Genomic DNA, 13,745 nt, shown 5'->3' with positions numbered 1-13,745 from the left:
GAGCTCACACAACACAGGTACCTGCAACGCCCTGTGATTGACAGGGCGCGTCATACTTAGCGTTTCTCAGCCCCACAGCCACCCAGCTATGAACTAGGTAATGACAGCCCGCACTGACTGATGAAAAAATCCAATGCTTTGAATGGCTAAGTGTGTCCGAGAATGGAATGACATTGGGCCTGGACTTTTTTTGTTGTTGTTCTTTGGTAGATCCGTATGATGTCCAAGAATTGTCTAAGGTTAAAGAGTTGCTGTCATCATTAAAAATGAGCAGTGTGCTGTGTTTTCTCCTGCTGTGGTCCGAGGCTGTTGGCACTTTGACTCCACAGCACCGCCTTCCACCGTTCTAAAGAACTGGCTTTGCCAGTTTCCTCATTTGCTCTGGGTCGGGGGGCAGGCATGGGATCACCTCCATCATTCTACTGACTAACAGTTTTCCACCTGAAGCTCTGGGGTGTCAATTTAAATCTGCCATAAGTGAGGAAAGCTATTCTATGTGTTATCTGATAATCAGACATTTAAGGCCTAGAGATGGAGCATCGTTCAGCATGTGCTATGCCCTGGGGTTTATTCCCCAGCACTGAAAAAAATTTAAACATCAGGCACTTGGGGCTGGCAAGATAGCTCATCGGTTAAGAGCACTCCTCCAGAGGTCCTGAGTTCAATCCCCAGCAGCCACATGATGGGTCACAACCATCTGTAATGAGATCTGATGCCCTCTTCTGGCATGTAGTTATATATGCAGAGCATTCATACCTAAATATAAATAAATAAAATTAAACATTTATTAAAAAAAAAAGGGGGAGGCTGGAAAGGTGGCCTAGCAGTTCAGCTCCTGAAGACCCCAGTTCAACTCCCAGCATGCACATGGTGGCTGAACAACCTTCTGTAGCTACAGTTTCAGGCGATCTGATGCCCTCTTTTGGCTTCCAGGGGCACCAGGAATGCACATGATATACAGATACACATGCAAACAAAACTCCCATACACATAAAATAGTAGTAACTATAAAGACTAAAGACACACACAAACACATATATATGCTTGTGTGTGTGTGTGTATGTGTGTGTGTATTTTTTTTCAGAAACCCAAATATTTCATTTCTAATGGGAATTCTGGGTGGCTTCAAGCAACACTATCCACTTGAAAAGGAAAGAAACTATTTTATGGTATAACAACTGGCTTTTGTTCATTTTTTTTTTATTTTTATAAGAAATAGCCAGTTTTCACACATGTGATTTCCAGCTTGTAAGACTGCCTGAAATGCATTTTGTATTAAAAATAGCCAAGTGCACAGTTGTTGCTTCAAAGAGGCCCTGAAGTGAGAGTAAACATTGACTCTTCTGAACATGTGTCAGCACAGCTCTAAATGAACTCTTCTGAAGACAAATTACAAGTTTTAAAAGATCTAAGAAACTTTGAAACTGTGTCATTTGTAATGTGAAATTGATGCAGAAATTCAGGAGTTGACTCACAGCTCCCACATTCATCCTTGACTCTCTTTAGCGCATATGGTTTTCTTTAAAAATTAGTGTTATCAGCTAAGTGGGACTATTTCCCACTCCTACCCACACAGAGAGGGCTTTTGTGAGCATGTCAGCTCTGTTCCTTCGTTACATGCCATCGTGGGGTATGACAGCAGCAGGCTGGCTGTTTATGCCTGATCACCAACAGTCCAGGAGCCAACTCCACATAACATGGGCCTCTCCTCTCCACCCCGCTCCTGTGCACAGAACCCACGTTGTCAGAACCCAGGAACTGTAAGTTTACACGGGATCTTTAACAGACCCTTTTGATATGTGTATGTACAAGGCATAGGCAAGTTGTCCACACAGCTGGTAACAGCTGGGACAATGTCCCAAGTCTGTGACTCCATCTCCTAAACCCTTTATGATCAATTGATTCTCTGCCCCCAACTCATCTGGCCTTTGCTTCCCATAGTTCCAAATTGCTGCCACTCAGCAGTATCTTCCACTAGTCCTCCTACAGCTAATTAGGAGGTAGTGCGACATTGTATCAACAGAGGCCTCCAGATGTGTGAAGTCACCCCCACCATTGTTTTTCTTTTGAGACAGTGTCACTGTGTCACCCAGGCTTTCTTCAAACTCACTGTTGTAGTCCATCAATCCTCCTGTCTCAGCCTCCTTCCCTGCTGTCCACAGTCTCCCCAGCTGTCCGAATGTTGTCCTTCTGTACACCATCTTCTTCCACCAAGTCTCTCTAGACCACTGTCCTCACTCCGACAGTGACAGAGAGTCTATCATTCTTGGCTTATTTCACCTCTGGGCAAGCATCATCCTAGAATCTGGCTCTGCTGTGCCCCACCAGCCTCAAAAGTTTAGCTGAGTTATCATTAGCTTCAGTTTCTCACTTTGAAAAAACGATGTTGAACAAGACCACCAACCTCTGGAGAGATGCTTCTGCACAAAGCCTCCCCCTCCCTCCCTCCACCTGGCAGAAATCCCTGACTGCTCTGTGTCTCTGACTGTGAAGCTTCTCTCTCTCCCTCCCTCCCTCCCTCCCCCCTCCCTCCCTCCCCCTCCCTCCCTCCCTCCTCCTCCCTTCCTCCCTCCCTCCCCCTCCCTCCCTCCCTCCTCCTCCCTTCCTCCCTCCCTCCCCCTCCCTCCCCCTCCCTCCCTCCCTCCTCCTCCCTCCCTCCCTCCCCCTCCCTCCCTCCCTCCCCCCTCCCCCCTCCCCTTCTCTCTCTCTCTCTCTCTGTCTCTCTCTCTCTGTCTCTGTCTCTGTCTCTCTCTCTCTCTCTCTCTCTGTCTCTCTCTCTCTCTGTCTCTCTCTCCTTCAGACTGCATTCTTGGTCCAGCACTTGACAGACCAGCTCCACACCTCCTGCCCAGCTGTGGGCTTTGCTCCCCTCCACAGCTGCTCTCAAGCCAGGCTCGGCCGCTCTTAAGGTACCAAGTCTCCGCTCTGTGCCGTGGGCAGCACTCCCACCACGTCTGTGGAAGCTGCCAGGGAGTGGGCAGCTCCCACTCTCTTCTCTCACCTAACTAGGAACCCTGTGAGTAGCTGCTGGGTGGATTTGTCCAGCCCAGAACTGAAGCAGAAATTGGAGTCATCACATCTTAGTCTTGACTCACTCAGTCTAATAAAATCCTTCATCCCTTTTTAAAATGTAATCTTTAACTAGGGAGCGCTTCTATCATTTCCTTGTGCCTACTTCTGAGCTGATAAGCAGAACTTTTCAATCACAGTTTAATTTCCATCCCTTGTTTTTGACTGTCAAGATCTTTTGTTGTGTGTTGAGTTTCTTACCCAGTTGTTTGTTTGTTTGTTTATTGCTCCCCACATGCTCTCCATGGGTGCAACATGCATACTGGTCAGGTTTCATCAGGGCTGCTGATGCAAATGTATTTTGAACAGAGGAACCCCCCATCCCCCCCCATAACCCACAGCTTGACCTTTCACCCTCCAGCCTGGAAGCTTTACTTCCAAGCTAACTCCCCAGTCCTGACCTCTTTTCTGGCCATCTCTGAGTAGTTATTTAACCACCAGTGACTAGCCCCTTGTTTTTATTATAACTTTTTTTTAAAAAAAGATTTATTTGTTCTTTTTATAGATATGAGTGCTCTATCTGCATATACAACTTTATGCCAGAAGCGAGATCAGATCCCACTGATGCCCATTAGATGGTTGTGAGTCACCATGTGGTTGCTGGGAATAGAACCCAGGTCCTCTGGAAGAGCAGCAGTGCTCTTAACCACTGAGCCATCTCTCCAGCCCCTTGTTTTTATTATAGCTTAGCATGTGTACAGATAGTGAGGAATCACCCATTAATTCATTTTTGTGTGCACGGGTACTGTGTAATATGAAACAGCAAGTAAGATTTGGTCCCTGCCCCACTCCGGGCTGCAAAGAACAGATAAGACATATGCACAGACAGATGGATGCCCAGACAGATGGATGTAGCACCACACAGCAAGGCAGGGCCCAGCAGGGCCCAGCAGAGCCCACTGTCCACCAGTGCAGGGGCTCAGTAGCCAGAAGATCCCTGCAGGATGCCTGGGGTCATCATTAGTTGTAGCTGGAGTTTTCTCCAGTCCTGCCCAGCACCACAGACCCTGCAAGCACTTATAACATAATCACTCAGAAGCTCATATTAGTAAACTGCTTGGCCATTAGCTCAGGCTGACTACTGACTAGCTCTTACACTTAAACTCAGCCCATTTCTATTAATCTTTATGTTGCCATGTGTTCCATGCCTTTACCTATTGCCTTTACATGCTGCTCCCTGGATGGCGGGCTGGCGTCTCCGACTCAGACTTCCTGTTCCCAGAATTCTCTGCTTGTCCCACCTATATTTCCTGCCTGGCTACTGGCCAATCAGCATTTTATTTATACAGAGCGACATCCACAGCAATTACTGGAGATGGAGTTCAGGCTTCTACTGTGACAAAGTTCAAATATGGAGCTTTGTGAATCAGGGTCTTCCTGTAGCTGCGCTGGCCTTGAACCCCTGGTACCCCAGCCTCTCTCTCAAGTGCTGGAATCATAGGCAGTCACCACTACACCTAACTCAAAACAGGAAGCATTGTGCTGAGACAGTCTGCTCAACTGTATGTATTCCATCCATTCTTTCATTTTGCCTATTTAAAAGAGAACAGGAACAACCACCATTATATGTGTATGTGTATGCCCACCATGGTGTGCCTGTGGAAACCAAGAGATAATTTGTGAGAGTTGGGTCCCTCCTTTTATCACATGAATCTGGGGTATCAAACTCAGGTTGACAGGACTGTTAGCAAATGCCCTTACCTGATAAGCTATTCCTCAGGCCCCTTTGCCTACTTTGGAACACTCAGAACTTGTTACTTTGCTGCCCAGGCTGATCTCAAATCCATAGTACTCACCCTCAGTTCCTCTTGTAGCTGGGAGTACAGGCTTGCACAACCACACCTGACTGTAGCCCAGCAGCACCCCATCTTCTTTCTACAGGTAAGGCAAGCAGCTGGTCCAAGCTCACCAACTATCCTCACCACAAGGCTCCACTCACATCCTCATGGCTCCAGTCCTTACCCATCTCTTTCAGAAGGAAGGGAGAAACCCGGGCACATCACTCATGTAGCTGAAGTTTTCCTGGTCCTGCCTGGCCCACAGTCAGGACAAATCTCTCTCACCCGCAAGTCCTGCAGCCGCTCGGACCCAAGCAAACACACAGAGACTTATATTACTTATAAACTGTATGGCCATGGCAGGTTTTTTTCTATATAGTTCTTATATCTTAAATTAACCCATTTCTATAAATCTATACCTTGCCACGTGGCTCGTGGCTTACCTGTATCTTACATCATGCTCTTCATGGCAGTGGTGGCTGGCAGCGTCTCCTGACTCAGCCTTCCACTTCCCAGAATTCTCCTCTCTCCTTATCCTGCCTACATTATACTTCCTGCCTGGCTACTGGCCAATCAGCATTTTACTTATCAGTTAATCAGAGCAACACCTTCACGGCCTCCCCAGCACTCACGCTTGGTGATGGCATAACCAGGAAGCTGAGTCCATGGCTCCCTTTCTCGTCACCTGGAAGGAGCTTTGTCACATCCAACCCACAGTTAGTCTGGGAAGTATGGTCGCTCCAGAGAGCTCTCTGTCCAGCTAAAACTGTTGTATTGCAAAGAGAAAGCCGACAACTAGGAAGATAGCTGACAGCCTGCCACAGGAAGAGAAGAATTCCACGTGAGGAGGGAGACTATGGAAGAACTGCTGGTTTGTTACATTGAGTAGATGCTCCTGGGAACTCAGATTTGTGTGTAAAAGGGAAAGATGGAGTTCTTCAAGATTGGGTTCTTTTGAGAGTCAGGCCTCTCCACTTCTGAAAACAATAAAGAAAAACTGGTCAGAAGAACATGCAGTTAGTCAGAGAATGAAGACAGGTCACGTGGGGCTAGCAAGAGACGCTGACAAACAACTGTCAGCTCTGACTTCCAGTGAGAATAGCCCGGAAGCAATCATGGCAGAGAGCGTGAGGAGAGAGTCAACTGCATGTGGCTGTGGCCTTGCAGTGGGAGCAGGTGAGCCACCCAGATGCTGGGTAGCTGGAGACAAGGCTGCAGGTGTAGGTGGCACACTGGCTTGGCTAGCCTGGGAATTCTGGAAGCTAAGCCCAGGGAGCCCTTCTTCGTCACAATCAGGAGTGGTCACCGCATCCTCCCAGGCCCAGGAAGTAGAGCCCAGTAATTTCCCTGGAAACATTGTCACAGCAGGTTCTGTGTAAGAGAAGGCGTTTTGTTCTTGCGGAAGTATGTCCCCTAGCCCCTCCCCCTTCCATCCTGATGTTCATGTTTGTTCAAATTCAGTAAAAGCATTAACAGTTTTAAGAATGATGCTTGTTTTCCTGCTCTCAGTTCGCCAAAGGTGTCTGATCTGTTTGTTCTTAAGCCACAACTCTTCCCAGGGTTTATGTGTGCTCTGACTTGAAATGTTTTGCGCAACAACAAAAACAATTCCCTTCTTTGCAGGATGCTGCTGTTGCTTTGTGTCCCATCCAAGAATGATACTTCACATCTGTTAAATGGTAGTGTTTCCCCCACTAAGCAAATTTCAAGCCAGGAGAGCCAAAACTGCCACCCACCACCCAGAGAAGGAGCCATGGCTGGAGGTTCTTAGCAAACCTGCTCCATGCCCCTGTGTGTGTGTGTCTAAGGCTCACCTGTGTGGAAGGCAGTGATATTCCAAATGTCAGTATAATGGGCGGCTCTTTCCTCCTCACTGAGCGCTTGGTGTGTGCCAGACTCTGACCTAGAGATTCATGGCTGCTATTGTTATTTGCACTACTGTGTGTGGGGAGCAAATCCCCTCTTTGCTCCCACTTTTTAGAAAAGGAAACCAAATTTAGTGAGGCTAAGTGACCAGGTGGCTCAGGGTTTGAGACTTAGTCTCTACAATGCAGTCCTAAAATTCTCTAATGAAGACTGTCTCTGTCCAACAGGCCTTGTAAGCCAAGAAATGCTGTCACACCGGAGAGCACTGAGGAGCCTGTGAGAAGCAGGGACAGGCAGAGATGGGAGAGACAAACTTCAAAATTCCCATCAGCCCCTCAGCCCCTCAGCCCCTCAGTCACAGCACCACCAAGATGTGTCTGCCAGCAGGCCTGAATTCCAACCTGGGAGAGAATGTTTAATGCTGTCATGGTGCACGTGTTGGATTCCTCATCCCCAGTTGGTGGTGTCCTGGGAGGCTACAGGGGAGCAGCAGGGTGAGTGGCTAGGTCCAGGCCTGTGGTTGGTAGCCTGGCTCTGCTCCCAGTCCCATTCTCTGCCTTCTACCCCTGTGAGGATGTGAAGGAGCTTCCTTCTGCACAATCTCCTGCCCCCAGGCTGACTCCCACCACACCTTCCCTGCAGATGGACTGTGTCCCCTGAGACTGAGAGTCAGCATGCATGCTTCCCTCCTTCAGGGCTTGCATCAGGTGTTCAGTCACAACAATAAGAAAAGCTACCTCATACACTGGTGAGCATCTTTATGTGACAACCCTGGTTCCTTCCAAACACAAGGACAGCAAGTTTTCATGCAGGCCCTTCAGTCAGGCTGATCCTGGCTAGCCTCCCTGACACAACCCCTCTGAGGACCCTACCTTCCTCCCTACTGCTGCTTGGTTTCTTCCATCTCCCCTTGAAAGTCTCCAAGTCTCATTTCCCATGTGCTTTGCAGCCCCACGGCCTGGATCTTGTTGTCTCGGTGACGCTGTCCTGAAGGTCACCAACCATCGGCTTGTCAAGTCCAGGTGCAGCCTCCCTCCTTCACACAGAGAGTCTGTTCGCCGTTCCCACCCTAATCATCTTTTGATTAGACGTTCTCCGTGTGTTCTCCTGGGCTCTGTCCAACTGTTTTAGCTCTGGCTTCTGGAATCCCATGTCCTCGCTCTCCTGGATCACTTCTCCCCACTCTTCTCACTCCCACACTCTCTCTGTGTGGTTTGATTCAGCTGCAGTTCACAAGATGATGACTTCAGCCTAGACATTTCTTTTCACTCTGACTCATAGTTGCTGGAGCTGCTGGTCATCAGAGGAGGGTCACATGGACCCAGAAGGCAACAGTTCTCTCTCTCCACTCTTTTGTTTTGTTTTTGTTTTTTGGAGACAGGGTTTCTCTGTGTAACAGTCCTGGCTGTCCTGGAACTCACTCTATAGGCCAGGCTAGCCTTGAACTCACAGAGATCCACCTGTCTCTTCCTCCCAGTGACTCTTAATGTCACTGACCTTGCTTTACCCATGGAGAGAGGAGGGCTGATTACAAGGTGGTTTCTAGAAACAAGTGGAAACCTGAAAAACCTGATGTCCAGGCTGAGACTTAAGAGACTGAACCAAGGAAACTAGAGATTTCAATTTCCAGGAGCAGATTTGATACCAGCTTAGATCATGGCCCCACTTCCTGGTGTCTGTCTTAGTTAGGATTTCTTTTGCTGTGAAGAGACACCATGACCACAGCAACTCTTATAAAGAAAAACATTGATTTAGATGGTGGCTCACTTACAGTTTAGAGGATCAGTTCATTATCATCATGGTGGGACATGGCAGTGTGCAGGCAGCATGGTGCTGGAGAGATAGCTGAGAATTCTACATCTTGCAAAGGCAACAGGAAGTGGTCTGTCTCACTGGGTGTGGCTTGAGCATATATGAGAGCTAAAGCCACCTCCACACTGACACACTTCCTCCAACAAGACCACACCTACTCCAACAAGACCACATCTCCTAATAGTGCCACTCCCTTTGGGGGCCGTTTTCTTTCAAACCACCCCGGAGTCTGTAGTCAGAATGCTGTGGAATTATTTTGTCTTTTTTTTTTTTTTCTTTTTTTCCAGAGCTGAGGACTGAACCTAGAGCCTTGCACTTGCTAGGCAAGTGCTCTACCACTGAGCTAAACCCCCAACCCCAGAATGCTGTAGAATTAGATATATGAATGTTCCTTGACAGACACAGCAAGAGCCACCTTCCACACGCCTCCACATCTGCTTTTTCTTCTCTACTGACATTGTTCATCTACCTAACAGCTGTAATCAATCAATTAGTCTCGGAGTTACCCAGGAAACCCTGAGATTTGACCTCTTCCAGGTTTTGTTTTTAAGACAATAATATTATTATTATAGTCCAGGCTGGCCTTTACCTTGGTATCCTCTCAGCTGTGTGCCACCAAGCCTGGATTCTGAAAAAAGCCACTTAAAGTAGTTTTCAAAACAGCTGCCTCTTCATCACTTGTCCCTCTGACTAGTTTGGGGGTCAGGCTGTCTCTTGCCTGGTGACTAGTAAGCCTCCTAAACCTCTTTGTTTCTGGTCTTGTCTACTTCAGTTTTGTACTCTACATACTAGTCATCAAGATCTATGTAAACCTATGATCATGTGATTCCTGTTTAACAGAGTGGGCTATGGCACCTGTACTCCAGACATCTTGATATAAAGGAAGGAAAGTCTCCTGGTTCCTGTCTACAAACCCTAGTGTGCCTCCCCCACTCTGCTGACTGCTCTGAAGCTGTGTTCTGTGCATTCCAGTGGGCCCCTTGGCTGACTATCACTGTCCCCAACATGGCCTTAGCAACCACTCTTTCAAACTCAACAAGCTTCCCAGGCTGCCTCCCCTTAAGTCTTTCTTGACTGCCTATATTGAACTGGGTACAAGTCCTCAGTACTCCCATAATGCCTTGAATCACCACCATCATTGTCCATTTGATACATTTAATATGTGTAGTTTTCTACCTATCCTTTTTGTCTATCTGTAAATTCTCAAAAATGAAAAGCAAAAAGAATGATCCCACAAAGTAGAAGTGTTAAGAAGTCACTTGCCACTCTCACAGAGGTCCTAGGTTCAGATCCCAGAAGTCAGCATTTCACAACCATCTGATGCCCTCTTCTGACTACACATACATGCAAGCAGAACACTCCTGTACATAAAATAAAAATAAATAAATAAATCTTTAAAAAACAAAAACAGTTGAACAAATGTCCTTGTGGTATGATTGAGCATCCTTTGGGTATATGCCCAAGAGTGATATAGCTGGTCTTGAGGTAGATTGTTTCCCAATTTTCTGGGAAACCACCATACTGATTTCCAACGTGGCTACACAAGTTTGCACCCCACTAGCAAAGGAGGAGTGTTCTCCTTGCTCCACATCCAGCATAAGCTGTCTTCTGTGTTTTGATCTTAGCCATTCTAAAAGGTGTAAGATGGGCTCTCAGGGTCATTTTAATTTGTATTCCATTGATGGCTAAGGATATTGAACATCTCCTTAAGTGTTCTTGGCCATTTGAAATTCTTCTGTTGAGAATTCTCTGTCTAGATCTATACTCCATTTTTAATTGGATTATTTGGTAGTTTGATGTCTAGTTTCTTGAGTTCTTTATATATTTTGGAGATCAGCCCTCTGTCAGATGTGGGGTGGTGAAGATCTTTCCCATTCTGTAGGCTGCCATTTTGTCCTGTTGACTGTGTCTTTTGCCTTACAGAGCTTTTCAGTTTCTTGAAGTCCCATTTATTATTGATCTTAGTGTTCTATTCAGAAAGTTGTTTCCTGTGCCAATTGTTCAAGGCTATTCCTCACTTTCTCTTTTATCAGGTTCTATGTAATTGGATATATGTTGAGGTCTTTGATCCACTTGGACTTGAGTTTTGTGCAGGGTGATAGATATGTTCATAGCAGCTTTATTTGTAATAGCCAGAACCCAGAAACAACCTAGATGCCCTTCAACCAAAGAATAGATAAAGAAAATGTGATACATTTACACAATGGAGTACTACTCAACTGTTAAAAACAATGACATCAGGAAATTTGAAGGCAAATGGATGGAACTAGAAAAATAAATCATCCTGAGAGAGGTAACCCAGACCCACAAACATGGTATGTACTCACTCATAAGTGGACTTTAGCTGTTAAGTGAAGGATAACCATGCTACAATGCACAAACAGAGAGACTAGGTAACAAGGAGTGTCCAAGGGGGATGCATGGATCTCCCTGGGAAGGGGAAATAGCAGAGATCTTCTGGGTGGCCTGAGAACAGGTGGGGATGGGAACTTGAGGAACTGGGTTTGGGTGGATGGGGAGAGTGCCGAAAGAGGTGACGGGAAGGGGGGACATTTTGGGGTCAGGTAGAAACTCCATCTACAAGGATGACTCCAGCTAAGACTCCTAGCACTAGTGGATACGTAGCCTGAACTGGCCATATCCTGTGATCAGACTGGTGACTCCCCCAATTGTCATCAGAGAGTCTTCATCCAGTACCTGATGGAAACAGAGACCCACAGGCAAACATTAGACCGAGCTCGGGAATCCTGCTGAAGAGAATAAGGAAGGGTTGTAGGAGCCAGAGGCATCAAAGACACCACAAGAAACCCACAGAAACAAGACAACTGACATGGGCTCATAGGAGCTCACAGAGTCTGAACCAACAGCCAGGGAGCCTGCATGGGACTGACCCAGGCCTTCTCCGTATATGTGACGGTTGTGTGGTTTGGTCTACTTGTGGGGCTCCTGACAACGGGAGCAGGGGCTGTGCCTACTGCTTTGTCAGGCTCTTGGAACCCTATTCCTCATACTGGGCTGCCTTGCCCGGGCTCAATACAAGGGGAGGAGCTTAGTTCTACCTCAGTGAGATATGCCATGCTTTGTTGATACTTGTGGGAGGCCTGCCCCTTTCTGAACAGAAGCAGAGGAGTGGAGGGGGGTGCAGAGGGGAAGTGGGGGAGAAAATGGGTGGGGAGGAGGGAGGGGAAACTGCAGCCAGGATGTAAAATAAATAAATAAATTAAAAAAATAAACAAAAATCAGGATAAGGTAATACAGCGAGTGCTTGATAAGTGATTTTTAAACCTTGCTAGGTCATATCAACTCTGGGCCACTTAATTATTTCCCCTGTGTTTGAAATGAAATGAGATGTTCAGATGGAATGTCTTTCTTGGTGGGTGGCTCAGCTCAACAGCTCAACTGGAAGTCACTCGCTCACCTCCATTCATCCTCTCGAAACAAAGTTACCGAGGGGAGAGATAATTTCTCCACACCCCTTGATTGAGAGTGTCATTCCCACATTGTATCAGCTCTGTGAGAGAATTCAGCCAGGGCTGTGCAGTCCAGCTACACCTTTGCACACAGCTGATACTTTATATTGCTGTGCTATTGATCCCTCATTTGCAAACATGTTTCTGTTTGCTTGTTTTTCTGGCTCACATCATATACACTATTAGCTTCAGTTTAGTTAACATCCATCATCTTCCTATATAAACCAGCCAAAGCTGGGGCAGAATGGAGGCTGGGCCCCTGGACCAACACCCACCACTCAGTAGAGTATGTTGACCATACTCCTAGAAGGGCCATCTTCGAATTCACTGACTGGTCCCATCTCTGCCTGCTAAGTGCATGCAGCCCCATTGCTCTGCTTTCGTGTGTTTTACACATCCTGTAATGTAGACATTCTCATGACAGGCCTGGGGAGTGCACTGTGCCGGTCACCCAGAGGTTAGCTCAGTAATGGAGGTGAGTGTAGTGAAGGCTGTCAATGAAAGGAAGGAAAAGGGGCTCTGTAGTCACTGAGCATTCCCGGGCCAGCACTGAGTGTCCTCCTCTCTGAAGGTGTGAGGTGCAGCCAACCCTCAGCCCCAGGGACCCTACTGGCTGAATGAACCAGAAGACAAAGGGCAAGTGAGCCACTTTGATGTGGTTCTGATGGGTGAGCCTTCAGAGTTGATGGCTCTGGAAAGCAGACAGGAGCATCACAGCCAAGATCAGAAGGTGTGAGCCGGTGCCTCGAGGCCCTGGCTTGTGCACAGTTTTGGCTGCTCCTTTGCCTCCACGACAGTGTCACACAATTCCACTTCTCCAGCTTTGTTAAAGCCATGGTAAACTACAGTATTCCGGTGTCAGCCTGAAGTCTTCCACATGGACTCCAAGAGGTCATCACGTCAGCATGGGACAATGGTCAGCACGGGACAATGGGTACCTTCAAACAAAGAAGCAGGCGGGCAGATGCACAAATGTACCACGGCATTCTGGGAGCTCCCAGAAAACTACCTGGCCTTGTTACTCCAGTAGCACAGAGGGTGTTTCTGGTGAAGCTGCCTCCAGGAGCCTAGATTTGGGAAGCAGAGCGGCCAGAACTAGATGCTGACTCTGTCATTGACTAGGCAACTTTGGTCTTCTCTGGAAAAAAAAAAAAAAGGACATTATAATCCCGATAGGGGCACCATTGGGATTGGAACAAAAATGTCTCTGTGCACATTGCATGCATGCATGCTGGAGTCTCCCTGCAGCCACATCTGTGGCTTTGCATTGTTGTAGCTTTTGTACTCATGCATCCAGCTTGCTGAATCCTTTAAGAAGAAACACCTCTGGGATGAACAAGAACGAGGAGGAGAGGGGAAAGGAGGGGAGGAAGAGACGGGGGCGGGGGAGGGAGGAAGAGTGGGGGGAGAAAGGAGGAGGGGAAGGAAGGGAGAGAGGAGGAGGAGGAGGAGGAGGAGGAGGAGGAGGAGGAGGAGGAGGAAGGCCTTACAAAGATCCATGTTTTAAGTGCATTTTCTTGTGTGATTAGTACCTGGTGCTTTTCCATGTTATGAAGCATTATTGCAGCCAGAGCCCAGGAAGCCTTCACAATGACCACTCTCCCTGTTTAGAGAAACTGACACCTGAAGAGACTGACTCATTCAAGGTCAGCTGCAGCCCAGTCAGCTTCAGCAGCCCACTGTCCCTGAGGCTGGCGGCAACGGTGCCACTCAGCCTGCCACACACACAGACATTATTTGGGAGCAGTCA

This window comes from Onychomys torridus, chromosome 16 (genome assembly GCF_903995425.1).
Source record: "Onychomys torridus chromosome 16, mOncTor1.1, whole genome shotgun sequence".
In the NCBI taxonomy this organism is placed as follows: domain Eukaryota; kingdom Metazoa; phylum Chordata; class Mammalia; order Rodentia; family Cricetidae; genus Onychomys; species Onychomys torridus.
This window is presented reverse-complemented; position numbering follows the sequence as displayed.